Raw genomic sequence first — 13,343 nt, forward strand, 5'->3', positions numbered from 1 at the left:
GAGAGTATGTTTTGCACTCCGTCCGTCCGTCCGTGTGTGTGTCCGTCCGTGTGTGTGTCCGTCCGTGTGTCCGTGAGCAGCTAATCTCGGCCACCGTTAACCCGGTCGATGCCAAATTTTGCACTCACACTCCCTGGATGCCAACGATGAACCTCTGCCCCAAACTTTCCAGAACGGCCTGTTATAGCGCCACCAGGAGGCCGCTTTGTGCAAAACAAGTTTTTGCACAGTACACCTACAGATTATGTCCAAACATCGCGCAAATTGGTACACAGTCTCTCTAGAGCCATTCAACGAAACCGGTCTTTCAGATTTCTCAGACTCCATCCTGATTGGTTAAGATTGGCTTCCAAAGTTCACAGGAGTGCTCAGTTTCAAACAAAATGCTGCAAATCATGAACACATCGCGTGATTTCCGTGAAATTGTGCACGCACATTCCCACTAGGCCGAGGACGAAATGCCACATGAACAATTTCAACTCATCCTCAAGGTGGCGCTATAACTGGCCGAAAAGTGTTTTTACCTCTAACTGCACGGATCTGTGGATAATTTACTTTTGTTGCCCTTTTATCCAACCACCAGATGAAGGCAAGCTGCAATGTCCTACATTCCTATCCTGGTGGAGACCTGTGCCCAGAAGGGCACTTTTTCTAGTTTTTACCATGTCACTTTTTGCACTAGTGCAAGTATAAGACAATATTAGATGTGTGCATCCAAACAGTGCCAATGTTCATTTGTCATAGCAGACAGACAGACAGACAGACAGACAGACAGACAGACAGACAGACAGACAGATACATGCAATGTGCATGCCTACTTTCTTGCTTATGGACTATACTGGCCTGTCGCACCTGTCTTCAGCAGTAGAAAGCCTTGTGTTTAGAGCACAAACATTTTCTATATTTTATCTTTCTACTCTATAGATTAAAGCTGGTCTGACTTTGAGCCCTTATCTTTTCAGCTCCACCTCCTGTTGATCTTAGTTAAGGATTTACTCAAATACATTCATAACTAGAAAAAGTGCCCTTCTGGGCACAGGTCTCCACCAGGATTTCTTCCTCAGCCTAGTGGGAATATGCGTGCAGTTTCATCGCAATCGGACGCTGCGTTGAGGAGTTGTGGCGATTTGTACAAAACGGGCTACTCCTGAGAAGTGTAGGAGCCAATCGTGGCCAATCAGGATGGAATATGAGAAATCAAACAAACCTGTCTTGATCACATGACTATGGAGATCATGTGTACCGATTTGCGTGAAATTTGGATAAAATCTGAAGGAGTAATAATAGAAAATGTGTTTTACATATGTCGGCCTCCTGGTGGCGCTATAAAGAGCAGATGTGAAAAATTCCAGGCAAAGGTTTTTCCTTGGCCTCTAGGGAGTTGGCATACAAAGTTATCCACAGATCCGTGCAGTTAGAGGTAAAAACACTTTTGGGCCAGTTATAGCACCACCTTGAGGCTGAGTTGAAATTGTTCATGTGGCATTTCGTCCTCGGCCTAGTGGGAATGTGGGTGCACAATTTCACGGAAATCACGCGATGTGTTTGCAGCATTTTGTTTGAAACTGAGCACTCCTGTGAACTTTGGAAGCCAATCTTAGCCAATCAGGATGGAGTCTGAGAAATCTGAAAGAACGGTTTCGTTGAATGGCTCTAGAGAGACTGTGTACCAATTTGCGTGATGTTTGGACAAAATCTGTAGGTGTACTGTGCAAAAACTTGTTTTGCACAAAGCGGCCTCCTGGTGGCGCTATAACGGGCCGTTCTGGAAAGTTTGGGGCAGAGGTTGATCGTTGGCATCCAGGGAGTGTGTGTGCAAAATTTGGCATAGACCGGGTTAACGGTGGCCGAGATTAGCTCCTCACGGACGGACACACACACGGACGGACGGACACACGGACGGACGGAGTGCAAAACATACTCTCCCCCCATGCCTTCGGCCTGGTGGAGACAATAAGTGTCTGAGCTGAAATCGACATGTAAATATGAAATAAATGCTTAAACATGTAGCTATAGGTGTAAAGACCACAAGTGAACCTTTCACGCCTGTTTTCTCAACTCGCTGTTTCTCTGTAAGACATTGCTCTATAAGCCATATCTCCAAAACTGGTGGGTGAAACTGAACATGACCAATATGTCAATTTGAAGCTTCAAGCTATGATTCCCTGCTTTCATATATATTTCATATTGTGGGTGTGCAAAGGTGCAAATTCCCAAAAGAGAATTAGTTTATTTACTTATGTAGTGAAAAATGGGAACAAAACGAATGGAAATAATTACACACATATATATGATTATTATTACTATACCATAGCCCATAGCCATATAGAAACTCAGACTTTCTTTGTTTAAAAAAGAACCTTGGGGGATTAATAAAGTGACAACTTTTACAATATCTCCATTACCATTATCCAAATTAATTCCTTATGCATTTATGGCCTAAACGGCTTCCCATACTCGACTAAAGAGCCTTGATCCTATAGCCGGGTAGTAGAGCAGCACCATATAGCCTAGTCGACACTAGCATAGTACAGGCAGGATTGATTGATTATTTTGCAGAATTACAGTACATTTCACTGTACAACTCAATACAATAACTGTTAACTGTGAGTGGACGACACCATAAAGCATTACACTTGTTTACAATAGGGCCCACCATTTTCAATTCATCAAAATTAGACGTACAAATATACACGACAATGTTCCATGATTTAAACACTCTCAGAGAACAAATTAACCCTGATTTTACAATATAAATTGGGGGTCCCAGAGATAGAAATAGCCTACCACTAAATGGGGGTAGCCTAATGCATGTCAAACTAGCCCTAACAATAACCTCACAAAACAACTAGTCGGTGTTGTTGGAAAGTAATCAACGGGGCTCGAACCGGCAAAGTTAAGTTGCTAGGTTTAGAGATAGAGTTCTATATTGTCTATGTAAGCCATGACGTCAGCGTCAGCCGCCCTTCCAGAGCCACTTCCGGACACGTGTACAGTTACGTTAATAATTCTACTCGAGTTGGAAGCATTAAAGACCCATTTAACCCTCATTGGCTTCCTTTCTTTTCCCTTTTTGCTTCCTATATGATGAATTCCTGTTCTGTTCTTTAACTATATAGAAGTGTCTATTTGTATGTCTCTAAATGTTTTGATGAATTGAACAATGTGGACCCTGTTGTAAACAAGTGTAATGCTTAATTGGGTCGTCCACTCACAGTTAACAGTCTTTGTATTGAGTTTGTGCTGTACTGTAATTCTACAAACTGTTAATAAATAGGGGAGGGGAGGGGAGGGGAGGGGAGAGGAGAGGAGAGGAGAGGAGAGGAGAGGAGAGGAGAGGAGAGGAGAGGAGAGGAGAGGAGAGGAGAGGAGAGGAGAGGAGAGGAGAGGAGAGGAGAGGAGAGGAGAGGAGAGGAGAGGAGAGGAGAGCAGGAGGAGGGGGAGGAGAAGGAGGAGGGGGAGGGGGAGGAGGGGGAAGAGGAAGAGGAGGAGGAGGAGGAGGAGTGACTCTGAGTCACAGTCCCATAAGGGTCCATTTGGTTCCAAACTATCATTTAGCTGGGGGACCCCTGGAACTCCCTCAAGGACCCCTGGGGGTCCCCGGACCCCACTTTGGGAAGGGAACCCCTGGCCTATAGGGGCCTAACTTAGTACTCATTGTAAGCCATCTGACTCAACCCATTTAGACCTGCAGGACGATTCTACAAATGTCTTCTATAAATCCTGACAGTGTTCTGATAAACCTCATGTTTATATATATGTCGTTCTCAAAACATTTTCATGTCAAGGACCCCCAAAAATATATATTAATTGGCTGCCGACCCCCCATCTGAAAATGTGTTGTTCCAGGCAGGAACACCCACCAGTGTTGTTTTCGTCGACTAAAACTAAGACGAAAAATGTTCGTCGACTACCTTTTTTCACTCATTAAAACGAAATTAAAACGAATCTATGATGACTAAAACTAAGACTAAATATACTGACAATTTCGTCAACAAATACAAACAGACTAAAATGTTAGTAAGGGACTAGTGGACAAGAGATCCAGTTTTATGCTGGGTTGCAGCGCGACGCGTTGTGAGATTGTATATCTGCTATTTTCAGCATGCAAGCAAAGTGTAAAATATGTCATTACAACGACATCAAGGCCTGTCAAAACACATTTTAGTCGACTAAAACAACTGTAGATTTAGTCGACTGAAATCGTATGACATTTAGTCGACTAAAACTAGACTAAACACTATGGGCGCGTTCGGAAATGCGCCCTGAACGCACTAGTGTGCTCTCTTGTCGTTCGTTTATTCAGTGCACTCAGTGCGTTGTCGTTCGAAAATCCAGTGCGCTGCACACCGGGTGTGCCGAGTGCACGCACTGAGCAACCCTACCCTGAGGGTAGGGTTGCTCAGTGTGAATGGTGTGTTAACTTGTAACTGGTCGTTCGTAAATAAGGCACACTGAACGCACTCTGTGACGTCACCGCCCACCACACTCAACAAACTGACCACATTCCCGGTGCGCATAGCCGAACGCGCCCTATAGAACATTCACTAAAATGTGACTAAAACTAAGTGAAAACTATTCAAGAGACTAAAACTAAAATAGAAATTTGCTGCCAAAAACAACACTGCCCCCCACTGCGTCCCCAGCGGAAATCGAACACAGGACAGGAGGGTATGCCCTTATTCGGTCCCGACGCTAGAAAACCAACGCTTGTCCAATGACAGGAAACCACGCGCATAATGGATGAACTGGCCAGAATGGGTTCGACTCCAGCCTGAGACAATGTGTTGAAATATTATTAGTCTCATTAGCATATCCTACCGTAACGTTGGTTGTCTAACTTGTAGATGCTCCCAGCCACTGAACATGTTTGTAGTCTAATAGACGTCTAAATGGCTAAAACATTTGTCTAAAAACGGGGGTAAAATAATCTCTATAGGCTTAGATTAGTTGAAACAACGTCTACTCTAATTAAACAACGTCGTTTCAACGTCTATATATAGACGGAAACGACGTTGTTTCAACGTCTAATCTAAGCCTAGACTGCTAAAAATCTCATTTTTAGACAGTTTTTACATACACTCTTTCAATGATGCACGTAACGTTGCGTAATTTGTGTTGCCTATAATTTCAAAGCGAGAATAGGCTATAATACTTTTATGTATCACCCCAAAATTAACATGACATGAAAGCAGTCATTGCGGAATGAGCTATTTAAAGTATTTTGGTGCGCATGCATCCTTGGATTTCTTTCTGACAAGCAGTCCAATGCGTTCTTTCAAGTGTATAGGCTACTCTCGTTAATTGTTTGTTTTATATCTCTCTCACCTTCGTAATATTATGTGCCGTTAGAATGTCAACAATAAGCAGCACGCGGCTATATATAATCAAAGCGAACGATGCTCGACTTGTAGCCTACAATGCCAGCCAGTGGCAGTGGGCATATAGCCTATAGCCTACACCACGAATGATCCACGATAGCACATGGCTAATTAACATATATTTAAATTAGTATGCAAATTAGCCATGCGGCATATGCCACATGGAAAGAGTGCACAATGCGTAACATAACATAGCTTACTCGTTTTTCATTGCATGTCAGATAAGACAACATTACAATTTACAATGTAGGCATTTAGCAGACGCTCTTAATCCAGAGCGACTTACATTAAGCAAGAACAAAAAAGCATGGGAATACATCACATAAAAGCATTTATCATGAAACATTCGTAAGCTAAGAAAGTAACAGTGGAATATCTATATAATGAAACTATACATATAAACTATATATATATATATATATATATATATATATATATATATATATATATATACTATGCTATACATAATGTACTATGACGTGCTATGACTACAGTCATACAATGCAATTATAGTGCTGTCTACATAACATGCTATAAGTCTGTATCAAATGCTATCTAAGTCTGATTCACATTGATGTGAGTGAGATGATACAAACATAATGAAACATTACTTACACACGATGCTTGACTTGAATGAATAACATACATATGATACTACCATAGAATACAAGTGTGATGCCGCCTACCGAACACTTTTCTTTCTTCCAGGAAATAAAACGTCTGGGTTTCCGAGGCTAACCGAACACCATCAGTGATATTTTATTACTAATGAATAAAAAAAACAAAAACAAAAAACAGTGCAGTAATATTTTTTATAGTAGGCCTAGGCCTATATACAACAATTTAGGCCTAGTAAATATATCATATATCATCAAATAAATGTTTAACAAAATATTCTTTTTATTTTGGGGTCTGAGAGGCTAGATTTAATTGAAAGGTGGTCCATGGCTCATATTCCTCATAATGTCAATTGATTATATATTGATATGAGAAAGGTTTAAAACCACTGATGAGATATTTCTGCCTGACAGCAACGATATAATTGCCTATATAACATTTAACATAATATAAAATGCAACTGTATTACTTACATTTTTAAACCAGGTAGGTTTACTTAAAATAGTTAGAAATAGTGCTTTTTAGCTTGTAAACATAATATAAAATACAACTTTTTAGGTAGTTTTAACTTGTAGCATATAAATCGTAGCTTGTAATGCCCATTAGAGCTATGGACCAGAGCTAGACTACACCATGATATATTATTAGGAGTACAATAGCGTTGCATTGTGAATAAAAAGGCAGCCACAGTGTGGTTGGTTGCAGTGTGTAATGCTGAAGGTTTAATCACAGGGCTGTCTGCTTCATGTATCATGATTAAATAAACGTGCATTCTGGTATTGTGAATCAATGATTGAGAAAAACATCAGAGGGGTTTGAACCCGTGAAGTTATATAAAGTTCGTTTTCAAAAGTCTGGTGTTTAGACCGCTAGACCACTGAGGACGCTGGCTGGAAGGGGACTAAGTTCTCTATTGACTATTTAAGCCGTGACGTAACCCGCTTCCGGGTCTTACTCAAGGAAGCTCCACGTCATACATTTTCTTGTTTACACTTTACGGTTACATTAATAATTCTACTCGAGTTGGAAGCATTAAGACCCATTTTAACCCTCAATGGCTTCCTTTCTGAAAAATAACGTTATTGTAAAAAAAATAAAAAAGATTCACGCGTTCAGAATCATATGTAGCTATAGAGGCGGACGGGACCCGGATGTAACGTAGAAGGACTACAATGACTACAAGAAAATCGCGGCAAAAAACTCGCGGGCGTGGCCTGACGTCACACCGGAAGGAAGTGACGGCCCACTTCAAATACGGAAGAGAAACGTGGAGGGGGGTTTGGTCAGTGTTTGTTGGATAGTTGCCACGTCACCATGTCCGCCGCCTCGTCGTCGTGTCCGCAGCAGCAAGGTAAGCAATGAAATGTTATTTAATACTTAAACGTTGTTGTTGTTCAAACATCTATCACTTTATATGATGTTACTAGTTGTGATGTTTATATATTATGTTCGTACTACTCTGTAACACCGTGTTCCAGTAGCCGAACGGTTAGCGTCGGGGGTTAGTGAACCAAAGGGCCCGGGTTCTAGTCCCACTCGAGGACTGAGAGTTTTTCTTCTTTCTTACCGGTAAAAAAACATAATTCTTTTTAAGCATCTCGTCGAGGTCTCGACTTGAAGCAAAAACAGTTTTGTTTGTTAAGAAGAAAACAAACTCAGTCCTCGACTGGGAAGTGAAGCCGGGCCCCTACGTTCACTAACCATCGATTTATAAACACAACAAGTAACTTCATAGGCGACATGTTTGAGCCACGGACTACCATTTTGACTCTCACAATGGTGGTCCGTGGCTCAAATGCTGAATAAATGATCGACTAGAGGTGAAAAGAGCTAACCTGACCTGACGCTGCCAGATCCAAGAAGCTTGCTACACAAATTTGTTTCACAGCTTAATACCGCCCCCATCTGGCAGCGTCCGGTTAGAAAAGAGTTTTGTTTGGTTGGTAAAAGCACAAAACATTCTGGTAAATTGTCGGGAAGCAAACAAACATTCTTTGAAATTGGCCGGAAAAGATCCCAGGCACTAATGTTAATAAGGCACAGTCACTAACCGCTCTCCTACAGTAATACATACAACAAAGGATTAAAAGCAATCTTCTACATTCTCTGTTTTTTTGGGAAATTAAGCAGATGCTTAACAATTAAACTATTGAGAGTGTAAAGATCTACTATTGGAGTCCATTTGGTTACCTAAATTAAATTGCTCTATATTGTGACAGTAATCATTGCTATAGAGTGTGTTCAGTACAGTGTTAAATAATTCTATAGTGTGACAGTAATACTAATCATTGCTATAGAGTGTGTGTTCAGTTACAGTGTTAAATAATTCTATAGTGTGACAGTAATCATTGCTAGAGTGTGTTCAGTAACAGTGTTAAATAGCTTTATAGTGTGACAGTAATCATTGCTAGAGTGTGTTCAGTAACAGTGTTAAATAGCTTTATAGTGTGACAGTAATCATTGCTATAGAGTCTGTTCAGAAACAGTGTTAAATTATAGCTCTATATTGTGACAGTAATCATTGCTATAGAGTCTGTTCAGAAACAGTGTTAAATAGCTCTATATTGTGACAGTAATCATTGCTATAGTGTTTGTTCAGTAACAGAGAGAACTTTTTCTGAAACGGCAATTTTATCCAATCAGGAACGCAGTCAGGATACAGATTAAACAAGTGGAATTGTAATGTAACAGACACAAATAGAACTGGAACATTAAGCTCATAAATAGCTACTTTCTCCTGATTGGCTGAAAATGTGTCACATACAACTGATTTTTATTTTAAAACCCCTTTCTATTTATTAAAGAGCTGGAGAGACAGGAATATTCCTGTTACTTAACACTGTTACTGAACACACACTATAGCAATTATTACTGTCACAATAACTTTGTAGTGCTACTGATGTTTGTGTGCAACATTTGAGCTGACAGGCCTTTTTATGTCAATCAATCAAGTCACCTTAATTCAAGTGATAGATTATATACAGGGGCATGCCATACCTGCACAGTAGAGCTGGGACTCGATTAATTTTTTTATCTAATTAATCAGAGGCTTTGCGATTAATTCATCTAGATTAATCGCATTTTAATCGCATATCAATATTCAACCCGAGAACAGCGAGAAACCTTTTTTTTAATGTTTTTTGGTATCCCAGTGAATCAATGAATAGTGACTACAGGATACCACACATTTTCAACATTTTACTGTCATTAATATACCTGTTGTGGAAATAATAATAAAAGTCACCCCATTCTGTGTTGCCTAGAACTGGAGGTCTGAAAAAAAGAATTGTAACAGTAACAAGTACATCTCAGTGACATTACAGGACTAAGGAGCTGTACTTACTTCATATTGTTACTGTTTTTTTCAGACCTCCAGTTCTAGGCAACACAAAATGGGGTGACTTTTTATTATTTCCAGTTTTCAGTACTATAGAAAAGCGCCCAGTGAGAAACGTTCCTCTGTGAAAAAAAAGGTGCGATTAATTTATCTGTAGTTAATCGCGATTAATTTTTCTGTAGTTAATTAATCTAAATTAATCGCAATTAGTCCCGGCCCTACTGCACAGCCTTTGTGATCTACTGGTAGATCACAATGTAAATGTGGGCACCCCTGCAATACAGGATTCCTGTCCAGAATTGTTTTATTAAATATAGAGGGTTTAAGTCGTTCTAAATGTGTGTTTCTTTTTCTGTCTTTCTTTCTTAGGACGGAGATCAAGGTAGACAGCTAGCCTGCCTGCAACTTGAATGAGGTGTGTAAACATTTATTTCACGGGTGTGGGTGTTGACCTTGGCTTTTGTGTTCTCCAGATGTTTTTTTAAAGGAGAGTGTCCTGTCCAGTGCAACTCCAAGTTACATGGGGTGGGTATGGTTGGAGAGTTTGTGACCATCCCAAGTGACGCTCAGTTCTTTTTCCCCGTCTCGGTTCCTCAGGTGGAAGCTGCATAGTTGGGTTTTTGATGGGTTGGGTTTCACGTGGTTGTATTGTAGTAGCTTGACATTTCTTGGAGGGCACTTTCAAGGACAGACTCAATCTTCTGGAAGTCTGCTTGTTGGGTGGTAATGCAGAGGTCGTCGGCGTAGATGAAATGCTGGCATTCTGTGGGTAGTGGCTGGTCGTTTGTGTAGATATTGAAAAGGAGCGGGGGCGAGCACGCTACCTTGTGGGAGGCCGTTCTTTTGGGCTTTCCATTTACTCCTCTGGTCATTTAACTGGACATAGAAGCGCCTGTTGTTGAGGAGGCTTTTCCTGACCACTGTGCAGTGTTGGACAGTGTCGTAGGCAGCAGAGAGATCTCTGAATACTGCTCCAGTTATTTGTTTTCCCTCAAACCCATCCTCAATGTGTTGGGTGAGGTTGAGCTCTGTCCAGCACAGGAGCGGCCGGGACGGAAACCAGCTTGGTCTTCTAGTCAGCTTGGTATCTATGAGTGGCAACGAGGCGTTGGAGTAGCAGCCTCTCATAGAGCTTGTAGGTGATGCATAGGAGGGAAATGGGTCGGTAGCTCTTTGGGGATAATGGGTCTTTGCCAGGTTTAGGGATTGCAACCACTTTGGCCTTTTTCCAGACAGAAGGGATGGTTTTCTGTGCTATGCATGTGTTCAGCATCCCCACAAGCCAGGTCTTTGCGTTGGGTCCCAGGTGCTGTATCATTTCTGCCAGTAGGTCATCAATCCCTGCTGCTTTTCCGGGTTTCAACTTTCCCATTGCAGTTTCAAATTCTTCTAGGTCGAAGGGTTTGGTTTAAGGGCTGGCTGATTGTGGTTGGTCTGATACCACTGTGCGATGGTATTCTCCTGTGGGTCGGTGGCGGTCTTGGTCACAACTGGTGGCCAACAGTCATAACCAACACCGCCACCGACCCACATAGAATACCATCGCACAGTGGTATCAGACCAACCACAATCAGCCAGCCCTGAAACCAAACCCTTCGACCTAGAAGAACTTGAAACTGCAATGGGAAAGTTGAAACCCGGAAAAGCAGCAGGGATTGATGACATACTGGCAGAAATGATACAGCACCTGGAACCTAACACAAAGACCTGGCTTGTGGGGATGCTGAACACATGCATAGCACAGAAAACCACCCCTTCTGTCTGGAAAAAGGCCAAAGTGGTTGCAATCCCTAAACCTGGCAAAGACCCATTATCCCCGAAGAGCTACCGACCCATTTCACTCCTCTGCATCACGTCTTTCTTATACCTGTGGTGTGTGGGCTCCATCCAATACCTACACCAGTTGTGATGCAACAGAGTTTGCTGTGACCGTTGTGAATTATGGGTGTTGTGGTCTTTGCCAAGACGGTGGATTGTGGCCCATGCCTTCCTGCTGTTATTTGTCATGTTGGTGTTCTCTATATCTTTTCGTCCTGGGCATGACGTTAAACTGTTCCGTTCGAGAGGACCGGCGACCCTCGAATGTAAACAGGTGTTGGGACAGGGACAGGTGTTGTCTTGATGCATCCTGTGATGATGCCACAGGTGTCATTTAGGGCTGGGTCGACCAATTTGGTGTGACGTGATCGGCTCCAGCTTGAGCAGGCATACTCTGGTGTAGAGAAAGACAGGGCCATGGCAGTTGCACGGATTGTTTGTGGGTCTGCGCCCCACTTGGAGTTCACTAGTTTTCACAGGATGTTATTGTGGTTGTTGACCGTGGCTTTTGTGTTCTCCAGGTGTTTTTTGAGGAAGCGTGTCCTGTCCAGTGTAAATCCAAGATACATGGGGTGGGTATGGTTTGAGAGTTTGTGATGCGCAATTCTTTTTTTGCGTCTCGGTTCCTCAGGTGGAAGCTGCATAGTTGGGTTTTTGATGGGTTGGGTTTCAGGTGGTTGTATTGTAGTAGCTTGACATTTCTTGGAGGGCACTTTCAAGGACAGACTCAATCTTCTGGAAGTCTGCTTGTTGGGTGGTAATGCAGAGGTCGTTGGCGTAGATGAAACGCTGGCATTCTGTGGGTAGTGGCTGGACGTTTGTGTAGATATTGAAAAGGAGGGGGGGCGAGCACGCTACCTTGTGGGAGGCCGTTCTTTTGGGCTTTCCATTTACTCCTCTGGTCATTTAACTGGACATAGAAGCGCCTGTTGTTGAGGAGGCTTTTCCTGACCATTGTGCAGTGTTGGACAGTGTCGTAGGCAGCAGAGAGATCTCTGAATGCTGCTCCAGTTATTTGTTTTCCCTCAAACCCATCCTCAATGTGTTGGGTGAGGTTGAGCTCTGTCCAGCACAGGAGCGGCCGGGACGGAAACCAGCTTGGTCTTTAGTCAGCTTGGTATCTATGAGTGGCAACGAGGCGTTGGAGTAGCAGCCTCTCATAGAGCTTGTAGGTGATGCATAGGAGGGAAATGGGTCGGTAGCTCTTTGGGGATAATGGGTCTTTGCCAGGTTTAGGGATTGCAACCACTTTGGCCTTTTTCCAGACAGAAGGGATGGTTTTCTGTGCTATGCATGTGTTCAGCATCCCCACAAGCCAGGTCTTTGCGTTGGGTCCCAGGTGCTGTATCATTTTTGCCAGTAGGTCATCAATCCCTGCTGCTTTTCCGGGTTTCAACTTTCCCATTGCAGTTTCAAATTCTTCTAGGTCGAAGGGTTTGGTTTAAGGGCTGGCTGATTGTGGTTGGTCTGATACCACTGTGCGATGGTACAGAGATCTCTGAATGCTGCTCCAGTTATTTGTTTTCCCTCAAACCCATCCTCAATGTGTTGGGTGAGGTTGAGCTCTGTCCAGCACAGGAGCGGCCGGGACGGAAACCAGCTTGGTCTTTAGTCAGCTTGGTATCTATGAGTGGCAACGAGGCGTTGGAGTAGCAGCCTCTCATAGAGCTTGTAGGTGATGCATAGGAGGGAAATGGGTCGGTAGCTCTTTGGGGATAATGGGTCTTTGCCAGGTTTAGGGATTGCAACCACTTTGGCCTTTTTCCAGACAGAAGGGATGGTTTTCTGTGCTATGCATGTGTTCAGCATCCCCACAAGCCAGGTCTTTGCGTTGGGTCCCAGGTGCTGTATCATTTTTGCCAGTAGGTCATCAATCCCTGCTGCTTTTCCGGGTTTCAACTTTCCCATTGCAGTTTCAAATTCTTCTAGGTCGAAGGGTTTGGTTTAAGGGCTGGCTGATTGTGGTTGGTCTGATACCACTGTGCGATGGTACAGAGATCTCTGAATGCTGCTCCAGTTATTTGTTTTCCCTCAAACCCATCCTCAATGTGTTGGGTGAGGTTGAGCTCTGTCCAGCACAGGAGCGGCCGGGACGGAAACCAGCTTGGTCTTTAGTCAGCTTGGTATCTATGAGTGGCAACGAGGCGTTGGAGTAGCAGCCTCTCATAGAGCTTGTAGGTGATGCATAG

This window comes from Protomyctophum parallelum (genome assembly GCF_964188405.1).
Source record: "Protomyctophum parallelum genome assembly, chromosome: 1".
NCBI lineage: Eukaryota > Metazoa > Chordata > Actinopteri > Myctophiformes > Myctophidae > Protomyctophum > Protomyctophum parallelum.